An 11,817-nucleotide genomic window follows, 5' to 3' on the forward strand; every position below is an offset into this window, starting at 1 on the left:
ACCGTCGTAAACTTTGTAGTTTATATAGTCTCGCGGTAAACACCCTCTCTTGTACCCTCCAAAAACCTAGCGCCCCCGCTATTGCCTGAACTACTTCATCCCGCCGTGAACTCCGTCCCGTTACCATCCTGACGTTTTGTTTCCCGCCGTGAAAGTACCTAAAGCCGAAGTGGACCTGCTGCTCCCACCACCGCCACGTAGCCGAAGTCATGCCTTTTTGAGTGGCGTTGCCACCTTTCGAGTGTTCCTGAAGGTAAGGATGTCGAAGTTTTTTAGTTCTGTTTTGTAATGGTTCAATATGTTATAGTATTAAGGGTTTTTGAGTTGTTCTTTGGTAATGCTTGAATATGTGATTATCGACTGTTACTTGCCCTGACAATGTTATCATTCAATATGCAAAAAAAGGATTTGAAGCAAAATAAGTGAAAATCGTGCCCTTTTGGTGTTAATTGTTAGTATTTGAATTGTTTGTGGTTGTACCTTTACATAAACTAAAAACCCTCTTTCCCAATTGGTATCCCATTTGATTTCCAAACATGCTCTAAGACGCTGATATTGAGAAAGTGATTTCCGAACATGCTGCAATCCCTTTCCACTCATTGTTCATGTTACTGTACTATGTGTGTTCACACTTATCGTGGGGAAACTCTGCTCGGGAAAAATGTATTGTTATAACCATCCTTTGAAAAAAATAAATTGTGTGAAACAAGTTACTATAGTATACATCTATCACTGCAGGCTGCTATTTGGAACTAAGTACGAAAAGGTCACTCATAGAAACTAAGTACAAAAAGGTGCGTATCTTCTGAATCTGAAATACAGTTTTGCATCTGTTTCTATTGGTTCCAGGCTGTTATTATATGGGCTCTCTTCAAACTTTTCGTATTGTCATATTTCATACCTGTGTTTAGTTCAAATTGTCAACTCATAGATATAATGTTATTTTGTTCTTCAACGCCTGCATAATATTAAAATTATGGTATGCAATTCCTAATAATAAAACCAATCTTCATATATTTTTAATTTTAAATAGATATTGTATTTTTATGATAGATGTGTCAACATAGATCCAGAATTCTGGATGTTGATTCTGTCATTGTTAACTGTGGCTTGTTAGCTATTGGAAATTTGGTTTTGTACTTATTTATTAGATTCCAATAAGATTGTCTTAGTGAATGATAACTTTAATCTAGACCAAAAAAAACTATTGGAAATTTGGAATAGGGAAAGAAAGCCATAGAGAATGGGCAACGACATCTTATATTAGTGCATGTGATTTTCCTCTGTGTCCAACTTGAAAAATTGTGAAGAGTGTAAAATTTATTATCTCCTTAATTAGGACAGCATAGCATCACCTTCATATATAGCTAAAGATGCAATAGTTTGTTACACCTTACAAGACAATAGAATAAACACTAGAAATTAGTTTGTTACACCTTACAAGACAATAGAATAACACTAGAAATTAGTTACCTGCTATTTGCAGGTTGATTTAAAAGAAATGCAACCTCTTTAGCACTATGAACATCCACTACTTTGAGATCAGAAACTTGTGTATTTCCATTTGCGTCATGTTTGATTGTATATTGTTTTCCAGGAGTACCATTTTCCATGCGTGTTGTTGTAGATATCAGATCACGGATCCTTTCATTGTATATTTCCAACATTGACACCTGTAAATTTGCAAGGAAAACCTTATCAGCAATTCTGTGTCATATTTAAAATTTTATACACATTGCAATGGTGAAAAATTAAGAAGAAAATACTCTGTTACCTACATTTCATATTTCCAGCCTTGAGGTTGTTAGACTTTTTGTTTGAAATATTTGCTCTAATGAACGAGGTATCAAGCCCTTCTCCTCTAGATGTACAGGCCTTCCCAGCATTGTATAGGTTTTCCCTGACCCTGTGTCTGACCACAGGCAAAGATGCAAACCTGGAAAAGAAAAAACATCACCATTTTATTAGACATCAATGTATATAGTATATATATTGATTTACAAACATTCATGCTAGAAAGGCAACATCCAACACCAAATCTAACAGATAGACATTTGTCTCACAACACTGATATGTCAGAACCAAAGAATAATAGGGCAAAGAAGGGCAAAAATACAATACAACATGAAAGTGAGTATAGAAAATAAAGGGTTTTAGAATTCTGCTTTTCCAAAATTGACTAGTAATAGTGCATTAAATGGTTGATCCATATGTATATACGATTTTAAATGAATAGTGCTTTAGAGATGACAGAAGAACTTTGAAATTACCTTGTAACCATCAAGAGCACTTGGTACAAGCTGTGAAATTTCTACAAAAACTTCTTCTTGTGATGCCTCTGGTGTAAAAACTTTATCAAATGTAAAAGAATGTTTTTGGCCTAAGAACAAAACAAGAGCAACATGAGTTGATATTTTTACAGCACAATCTAATTCAAGGAAAATGAAATAAGAATTGTTTAAAATACATCATCACAACAGATATACCATTTTGGGCTAGGTCAATGGCTCATCCAGAAGTTTCCATTGAGGTTGGATAACTGAAAATCTTGCCTTCTGTGCTACAACTTTCATCAGCTAATAAAGGCCTCACTCGACAGAATACACGAATGTTCCCTTTTAACTCCTGTTAATATGAAGATTATTAAGGTGTCAATTATTATTATCAACGTTTTGGTTCAGGGAATTACCAAAATGGTATTATGTAATTTTTTCCTCAGCCTCTCCTCTTCTATAAGTTTATATTCTGCATCTGCTAAGCGTCTTTGCTACTCATTCACAAATTTTTGTTGTCCTTTGTACTCTGTCCTTGTCTCGTATGCAGATATATTAGACACCTAACAAGGAACAAAATCTATGAATAAGATAAATAATCATCATAATGTATATGTCAAGGACCAACTAAAGAATTAAGCAATTAGGTAAAATTTCACATTCTTTATCTAACAAATATATCAAATGGTTCTATACCTAGTAGTATACAACTATTAAAAAAAATTCTTGATTACCTGCAGTTTCTTCTCTGCAGTTGCTAGTTGCTCTTCCAATGCCTTTATCTGATTATCTTTCAAAGAACATTTTTCCTGGAGGAAGGAAGCTCATCCTCTCATGACTCCACAATAACAGAATGGTGTGATATTTAATTAAAATAAATAGGGTATACAAACCTACCTCCAGATCATTGGCTTTTAAGGTCAAGCTGTCCAATTCAGTGGAGGAGTGCTTCCTAGATTCTTTAACTTTCTCTAATTCAGAACTTAAAGTTTGTACTTGAGATAATTGTCAGTCTCGCTCATCTCTTACTTGTTGTAACTCTCCTCTAAGAGAGGAAACTTCTGTAGCCAGGACATCCTTCTGTTTTATAGCCTCCTCTTGAGAAGACTAATAAAAGAACCAAGGAAACTAGGTAATATACCAGCTGCATGATAAGTAAGAAATAAAAGAGAACAAAAAAGACAGCAAAACAAGTTCAATAACTAGGGTCATCGGAATTTTTTTGAAAGATTAAGATAGTTATCTTAAATCTAAAACCAAAAATTACATGTGCCTAAAATTAAGATAAAACAATATAAAATAAAGTATTACAACAACTCTTAAAACTCTGCAATCAACTAAACTTGGCAGGATATTAGCACTTTCAGTTCTTTGATCCTTCTTAACAAGGATTCTTATGAGATCTTTAGGGCATATATACCTTAAGATCATATAATTTCCACTTTCCACTACTAAAAATAATGCAGAAAGACCAAAAGCATCAGTCTTGTAGGAGTAACATCTTGTTACTCTCTGTTATTTTCACTAATATTCCAATTTCTTTAATATATGAAAAGTGTTATTAAATTCTTGCTCGTGTTTGTATGTTTATTAATAAAAGTTTTAAAATGATTTGGATAAAATGGTTTTTTTGAAATCAATCTTGGTTAAAACTAATTTTGAAGTGATGTATGATTTATGTTTTGTTAGTAGTAAAATTCAATATTTTATCCAACAATGCAAACATTGACAAACATATTGCTTCAACTTAAAATCCAATTACTTTGTTCGAATCCTAGTACATAGTTGTCTTAAATACTTGAAGGGATAGTTTTACTGTCAATAATGGTCATCTGAGTTGGAAATTAAAGATTGTCTCAAGTGGAAGATACATGTGATTAAGACAAAAAAACTTAAAATCCAATTATATATTCAAATACAGCATGACATTAACTGGAATGACAAGCAAAATTTTACAAGACAGGCATACTGGATGAATAAATGAAATTGTTGGTTGTGAAATAATGTTATTTTCAGTTATGCTGTATAATTTATCCCCTATAGGTTATTAAACTTTTCCCATTGTCATTTCTCAGGGTTTTTAAACATAGGACAACCAAGTGTTATTGCCATTGAGGATCCATAGGTTTTGTTGGAAGAACTGCCTTTTGCTTTTATAAAAATGAATATTTTCTTTCTGTCAAAATAAATAAAGCAAGAAAGTGGATTGTATATGATGGATTATTCATGATTTTCCTCTTGCTTATGTTTGCATTTCTCAGTTATGAGCTTATTTCAATTTACTTGGGTGGAGTTTTTTTTTGTTATGGGTGGGGATAAAATAGGGGGTTTGAATGTTGCTGTTGTCAGTTTCTTTTAGTGGACTCTTGATTTTGTAGAGGATATTGAACAGTTATGTCGTATTTTGTAGCTTCTTTGAATCTCTTTTGCTTCTCTTTCCAAGCTGCAGGATATTTGATAATTTTCCTTTTAGTCATACTTGTTCTGTCAGTTGCATTCTTCCATAACCTTTCTCTCTTTATTTGGTCTTTCTGATTTTTAAAAAACAAAATATTTGGAGTCACTATTTCCTTTTCCAAAGCCACTAGTCCCATGCTATTTTGGAGCAGTTGCTGAATATTTTACCAAGGAATATATTAAAAGTGGAAATTGGAGATATTTGGGAACCAAAATTCTAGGAAAAAACTATTCATACTAGGGTAGTCTACGACAGATTATCTAAGCTGGGGTTGAATAGTCTTGGAACTCTGTCTTCACTACTTTCTTTAGTAAATGCCTTGCAATTTATTTTTTTATAATATGAAGTTGATTGGCACAAATTATTTTGTACATATTAGGCAAATTTTTGTCATAGATGTGGTTGATTGACTAAAGTTTTATTATTTTATTGGCTGAATCAGGCACCAAAGAATCACATTGGGAAGAACTCCTTTAATTATTTGCAAGTTTGTTTATTTTTTCTAGTAATTGATATTTATTATAATAGTTTTAAAAATGTTTTTCAAATTCCACAAATGACAAGCATGTATGATGCCTGAAAACATGTATGCGTTTTTCCTTTTTATTCATGGCATGTAATTGTTCTTTTGAGCCCTCTACTATGATCTTTATTATGTCCTTTTGTCGCAATATCATACAATTACTAATGGAAATAGCTGACATGCGATTTTAAGGGGTTGCATAACATGTTATTTTCGTGGTCTTCTAAATGACCCTTTGTGACATAGGATCAAGACGTATGATCCATTCAATTCTTCGAAGAGGTCTCAGCATGTACCCTCCCTTTCTTACACAAAGGCATCTGTCAAATTGGAAGACCACTGATTAAAATGTGTATCGAAATCTTTCTCCATAGCTTTAAGCCAGGACTAGACTAGAAGAAGCGCTTCATCCATCAGCTTGCTTGCATTAAAAGTTTGGTTATCAAAGACCACCTTATTTCTATGTTGCCATATGGTCCTTGTGAGGGCTATCCACCAATAGCTCCATCTTATATCTTTTGTTCGTGTAGCATTCCTTCCGCTGTGCTGCATGAAATGATCTTTTTGTTCTTTCGGGAAAGCACCCACTGAATTAACCCATGAGAGTGACTCCCACCATAAGGGGAGGACCTTACTGCAATTGAAGAAAAGGTGTGCTGCAACCTCCTCCGAATTGTTGCATAACGGGCACATTGGGTCACATACCTCTACTTGTCTCCCTCTTAGATTCATCTTCATTGGTAAGCGGTCTTTGATAAGCCGCCATGTAAATACCGCTGCCTTAGGTGGTATCTTAAGTTTCCACAAAAGCACAAAAATCCCATCCTCTGTGTCCCCCCTTATTTCCTCTGCTTCTATTATAATTTACGCTTGTCCTTGTCCTTGTGCTGGTTCTTTCAACATAGGGTTTGAGGAATTAGTGTAATATAGAAGAAGTGTAGGTCTAATGTTTTTGTCGCAACATGCCCGTTTGCGGGCGAGCGAGGCGAGGATCACGGGTGCTCTTTCCAAGGGAGGAAAGATGCGTGGAGTCGCCACCAACATTTATTTGTGGAAAACGTCGGAAAAACCGAAGGAAACCGGTCAAAAAGAAAATTCCAAGTTCGGGAGTTGTATTTGCGTTTGAGGAAGGTATTAGCACCTCTCACGTTTGTCTCAAAGGACAACAGCCTTATTTTTTAGAATTGTGGAAATTGTGTTACCTTAAATTTTATTTCTTTTTATTTTTTGAGGTCGACAAAAGCGGGGCTCTTGCTCCTGCGTACCCTCCATCGAAGAGGAAATCAGACCTACGTAGTTCTTCTTTAAGGGTGAATCAAGCGATTCTTTTTACTTGGAAGGTGATCATCTTAAGGCGTTGGACCTTAAAAATGATCCATTTACTTGGTAAGAAAAATTGAGATAATAAACTTTCAAATCCTTTTTTAATGATTTTTTGTGGACGAGCTTGACTTTGCGGGTTGATTTTAGCCTTAGTTTCACTTTAGTTATTAGTCAATTCAATTAAGAAAGATAAATCCCAAAGAGAAACGTCCAATTGATTTTTTTTGCTTTATTTTACTAAAAGGTATTTTTTTATTATTATATTATTATTTTACCTCTTTTTTTATTTCCAACGTGGTTACAGCACGACCGAATGGTCGGATTTCATTTTAACAGAAATTAACGGATATTACAAATCAAATGATCGGTGGAAATTTATTTTATTTTTTGATTAGGCAAGAAATGACTTAAATAAATGACTGAAGCACGACAAAAGAGGGTACGAAAAGTAAATGAAACGAGAAATAAAAGTACACGAAACAAATAGGGACCACCACGGGTACATAGAATGAATTGAAAAGCTCGGTTTGGGGTAGTTACCGGTTGAAGACCGAAGAAAAACGAAGAACGAACGATGAATGTCGAAGAACGGTTGAAATTCTTCACGTAATTACCCACGGAAACGTTACGCAAATGTTACGGAAGCGCCTCGGCTTGGATTTTCTTCACGGAAACAATTTTCCTCAGCAATTTCAAGAGAATACGAAGTGCCAAGAAGGCTGAACCCCTTCCTTCTTCATTCCTCCCCCTATTTATAGCAAAATAGGGGAGGAGCTTGCCACCCAGCTCGCCCAGGCGAGCCAGGTTGCTTCCTCCAGAAGCAACCGCCTTCTGGAGGAAGAATCTGGAAGGCCCAAGTGGGCCTGGTTGCTATTTACACCCTTTTTTTACTAAATACACCCCCTTTACTTTTTTGGTGATTCTTTTTCCGTAACGTTATGGAACTTTACGAATTTCGTAACGACACTTATTTTCTTTCTGTAAGGTTACGGATCCTTACGGATCATGTATTTTAGCTTTCGAAAAAGTTACGGAAACTCACGGATTGCGTAACAATACTTCCTGTTGGTTTCCGTCAAATTACAGAATTTCACGGATGGCGTAACCACGCTTCCTTTTGATTTCCGGCGCGTCTCGGGACTTCACATATTGTGCAACAAAAGGTGCCAAGTACTTCAAAGCGGTCAATCAAAGGTTGCATGCCATCAAGCAATAGTCCCCGAACGAAATTTGGGTATGACAGTTGCCCCTCTTTACTTACCTTTTATCGGAGATAAGAGGAAAGCAAAGATAAAACACTGATTTCGTCCGTCTTTTCCCTTTCCGTGATTAGTCTATGATGACTCCCGTCTCTCCTTCTTTTTTTTTTCTGCACAACACAAAACAAAACACAAACAACAAAAACACCAATAACATAATATACATATATACACATGTTTGGCGAAGGAAACGATCGGGAAAATAACAAAAACCACATTTCCCAATCACCGGAGGCTCCGCACCTGATGGTGGAGGACGCATGAATAGCGCTAGGAAATCAATTCACGGGTCTCCGAGCAAGATTTCGAGGGTGGAGGATAAGCGAACAGCGCTAGTAAATCAATTCGCGGGGCTCTAGACTCGATGGTGGAGGATGCATGAATGAAAATCAATTCATGGGGCTCCGAATAAAAGTGGAGAATGGAGGATAGGCGAACAGCGCTAGGCAATCATTTCGCGGGGCTCCAGACTCGTTGGTGGAGGATGCATGAATGACAATCAATTCATGAGGCTCCGAATAAAAGTGGAGAATGGAGAATTGGCGAACAACGCTAGGTAATCAATTCGCGGGGCTCCAGACTCGTTTGTGGAGGATGCATGAATGACAATCAATTCATGGGGCTCCGAATAAAATTTGTTGGCAGGACCGAATGGTCTATCGGATTTTTTTCCACCTAAAAAGGCAAACATGCTTTTTGCAAAGAAAAATAAATCATTCACGAGAGCACCATATCTTAGAGAAGCAATATACCTATGCCAAGGGTAATCTTCCTTGTAACCGTAAATGAAGGGCAGGACGTCAACATTTAGCTTTTAAATGAACATTTAGGGGAAACATCAGGTTAAGTTGAAACTGGGAATAAATCACTCATAGTGTATACAAACTCACACAGGCAAGTGTTTTACCCTAACCCCATTGCCCTCTATGAGAACAACTTTCCTTTGTACACCTACATTCCTATACATAACGAACTTTTTCTGTGCACACACGCATTAAAACCCTTTCTCTTTATGTCAACACGGTCTATATACAAACCCTATTTATGTTCAAAGATCTCCTTTTTTCATTTTTTCCAACACACACCCGTAGTTTATACAAAAAATTCTTTACATACACTTGTCGTTCATATACACAAAAATTTCTTTTCACACATTATTTACACACACAAAATCCTTCTATTTTCTTTTACATATATAAAAAACTATTTTCTTTTCATTATATACATAGACACGACATTTGTTCACAATGCTTCTTTCTTTTTATCAGGATTTTTGGTTCATTTTATTTTTAGGACGACGTTCCTAAATGAAAAACTCTACACGGTTCCGGAATTTCAACAAACACTATTGACAACAATGAAGTAAGCACTAACGTAACAGTTTAAATGACATGTATGCACAAAACAAGAGTCAATCAAAACGAAACAAACATTAGTCCCTCAGTTTATACAAAAAACAAAATGATACGTAACAGATAAAACAGGAAACATAAAAAGAGAATATGGATCTAGGGACCTCCCGATCATGTGGCTTCGCTCCCTCCCAAGAAATCGAGTAATTCGGTCATCTCCTCGTCCATGCGAGCCTCATCTGCATCGCCGGGAGCCTCTGCGGGTGCCTCCCCTGCCTGGGCCTCAGGCTAATCCCCGGGCCATGCGACCTCTGCCCTGAACTGATTCGGAGTAGGGCATGGAAAAGGAGGGAAACCCTGGCTCTGCAGGCTAAGGCTGAGCTGGTAGAGGCAGTCATGGGTCTGCATGTGCGCCCTGTGGTTGGCCGCCTGCTGGCAAACCAAATGCCGTAAATACCGCTTCGTGTCAAATGACCCAGCTGGGTCAGCCTGAGGAGGTGGCGGTCTGGGGCCACACTGCGCCTGTCTGGGGCCTGCGGGTCGCCACCCTGCAGCCGAATCACCTTACTAGGTGTGACAGGAACCCCGAACGACTGGCAGAGACCCGTGATCAATGTCGAAAAACCCAAGGCCCTGTTAGACTTATCTGGGTCTAGAGGGTGCCTGGTAGGTGGCATACCTACAAATAAATAAATGGCATCAGCGATCAGTTGAGCCACATGAATGTTCATCCGTGTCAGGTGGCATACACCAGCTGACATTTCGGCAGAGGGTGGTCAGAATTATGATCGCTGGGCAGGATGTTGCTGAGCAGCAACGTCATCCATGTCTAGGTCAAGGTAGTCATGTTGGTGCCCATGATTCGCACCCGTCTCCCGGTAGCGGTCCAGGCAAAATCTTGACCTGGTATGCATAGCAGCTGAGCGATGGCCTCCTCATCAAATCCATCGGCCTGGTTCCTCCTCTGACCGTATTCGCACTCTTAGCCCTCCTCCAATACTAGCGGATATCCCAGGAACTGACTGAGGGCGTCTGCATCGAAAGGAATCCACTGGCCCCTTACCCATGACCGGAGGTCCCGTACGCCCTCCTCTGTAGGCCAAGCATTGGCGTAAAACTCAAGAACTATATCCGGATCAAACTTGACCATGGGCGTGACCAGCAACATCCAACGCCGGCGAGCTATCTCCTCCTGAAAATCTGTGTACTCCTCGTCCCTGAGCTGGACGCGTCTCTCTCGGTGGAAGGACCATCCCTTGATGGCTTTGAAATGCTACTGGTGCTCAGCGCTCCTGAAACGATGGCTATCGAACTCGGGAGTGGCACTAGTCCCTGCGGTCGCGGCGTCCTTCCTAGATCTCTTTGAGGTAAGCTTCCTCGGGGCCATTTCCTATGAAGACAAACATTTGGAAAGTTAGTCTACAACATAATGCTTATTTTAACACAAAAATGATATGCTAATCTTTCCGATTTAGAACAAACTCGTGCACACATTAATGTAGCACATTTATGAACATGCGTATGTGTAAAATATCCTACTATTTATGTCAACATACAAGGACATTCAACACATTCTAGTTACCACACACACATATATATATACATCTTTGAAAAGAACACACATTCTCGTGCTCAAGGCATTGTGTCAAAATTTACACCTAATCACATCCTAAATATTCTGCTATCACAAACTACCTATACATATTTGAAGTATTTAACATACAAATTTATGTTGTTTCACTCACATTTATTTATATGCACATTGGAAAGCTAATTACGTCATGCGCATACTTGCATTTGAAAAGGAAATTCCATGCCATCTATATACATTTGAGGGATAATTCCACACCATATATCCATACCATTGAAAGGTATTTTCCATGTTTCCTAGATGCAAAGTATCCCTCATGGGGGCAGCCAAATTCTTAGTAGAAAACCCTCTCAAGCATGTCCTAATTTTCATGTTTTTCCACTTTCAAAACAAAAATTTAGATTTTTAGACATAAGCCATGTTTCCTTGCATTGAAGCTAAGAGCTTGGGTTTCTAAGCTTAGAACTGCATTTGGGCACCTATTCCGAATCCTCTATGTTGTCCCTATGTATATAAAACAATCCCACAATCCCAATCTTACAAAACCATATTCATATGTCATTGAGGCATTTCACCGAGCACTTGGTGGGCGCATGTTTAGGCATAAATTGCAAGAGAATGGGGGCAATGTGGCATGCCCCATTGCTTCAAAATACAACATAGGCCTAAGGCCATTCCCTACAACCCCTCAATTCAAACAAATCAAGCATAAAAAGCAACCCAAAACTGCCCCACAAATATGAGTACATTCTCACAATTTAGAGCACTAAAAGATGAACAAAAGGCACCAATGGAAAGCTAAAAACTCAAGGATTGAATACTTACTTGCTGGAGTGAGTAGGAATACCAAAAATGAAAGCAAAATGCAACCAAAAGTGGCTTGGGGAAGCAAAAACTGCAAGCCTCGTGAGTTCTCTCTTTTTGAATGAGGGGGGGGGGGGGAGTTTTTGGGTGCAGAAAACGTTCCCCTCCCTCCTTTTTTATAATCTGGTGCAGGGGTTGCTCACCTAGGCGAGCTCAACTCACCCAGGCGAGCGA

The 11,817-nt window shown here is 38.1% G+C and overlaps 1 pseudogene; it reads right to left on the minus strand.

Annotated features, from left to right (window-relative positions):
• Nucleotides 1–85: 85 nt before the first annotated feature.
• On the minus strand, nt 86–10,338 carry LOC114404709 (annotated as a pseudogene).
• Between the last annotated feature and the right edge of the window lie 1,479 nt (nt 10,339–11,817).

The sequence above is a fragment of the Glycine soja genome, unplaced genomic scaffold (assembly GCF_004193775.1).
Source record: "Glycine soja cultivar W05 unplaced genomic scaffold, ASM419377v2 tig00105787_1_pilon, whole genome shotgun sequence".
Taxonomy (NCBI): Eukaryota; Viridiplantae; Streptophyta; class Magnoliopsida; order Fabales; family Fabaceae; genus Glycine; species Glycine soja.